General features: G+C 55.4%; 1 pseudogene; it reads left to right on the forward strand.

Annotated features, from left to right (window-relative positions):
• Positions 1-103: 103 nt before the first annotated feature.
• On the forward strand, positions 104-1,039 carry LOC108525845 (ELAV-like protein 1 pseudogene; annotated as a pseudogene).
• Positions 1,040-1,046: the final 7 nt, after the last annotated feature.

The following is a 1,046-nucleotide window of genomic DNA, read 5'->3' on the forward strand; positions in this document are numbered from 1 at the left end:
CGCTACCGAGGCCGAGCGGAGCCGTTAGCGCCGCGCTGCCGCCGCCTCCCGCCCGCCCTGGAGCAGACCCGGGCCCACCCGCCTGCGTCCAGATTTTGAAAATACAATGTCTAATGGTTATGAAGACCACATGGCCGAAGACTGCAGGGGTGACATTGGGAGAACGAATTTGATCGTCAACTACCTCCCTCAGAACATGACCCAGGATGAGCTGCGCAGCCTATTCAGCAGCATCGGCGAAGTGGAATCTGTAAAACTCATTCGGGATAAAGTAGCAGGACATAGCTTAGGCTATGGCTTTGTGAACTACGTGACCGCAAAGGATGCAGAGAGAGCAATCAACACGCTGAACGGCTTGAGGTTCCAGTCAAAACCATTAAGGTGTCGTATGCTCGCCCGAGCTCAGAGGTCATCAAAGATGCCAACTTGTACATCAGCGGGCTCCCTCGGACCATGACCCAGAAGGACGTAGAGGACATGTTCTCTCGGGTTGGGCGGATCATCAACTCGCGAGTCCTCGTGGATCAGACCACAGGTTTGTCCAGAGGGGTTGCGTTTATCCGGTTTGACAAACGGTCAGAGGCAGAAGAGGCAATTACCAGTTTCAATGGTCATAAACCCCAGGTTCCTCTGAGCCCATCACAGTGAAGTTTGCAGCCAACCCCAACCAGAACAAAACGTGGCACTCCTCTCGCAGCTGTACCACTCGCCAGCGCGATGGTTCGGAGGCCCGGTTCACCACCAGGCGCAGATATTCAGGCTCTTCCCCATGGGCGTCGATCACATGAGCGGTCTCTCTGGCGTCAACGTGCCCGGAAACGCCTCCTCCAGCTGGTGCATTTTCATCTACAACCTGGGGCAGGACACCGATGAGGGGATCCTCTGGCAGATGTTTGGGCCCTTTGGCGCCGTCACCAATGTGAAAGTGATCCGCGACTTCAACACCAATAAGTGCAAAGGGTTTGGCTTTGTGACCATGACAAACTATGAAGAAGCCGCGATGGCCATAGCCAGCCTGAACGGCTACTGCCTGGGGACAAGATCCT

Source organism: Rhinopithecus bieti, unplaced genomic scaffold (genome assembly GCF_001698545.2).
Source record: "Rhinopithecus bieti isolate Rb0 unplaced genomic scaffold, ASM169854v2 scaffold_18081, whole genome shotgun sequence".
NCBI classification, from domain to species: Eukaryota; Metazoa; Chordata; class Mammalia; order Primates; family Cercopithecidae; genus Rhinopithecus; species Rhinopithecus bieti.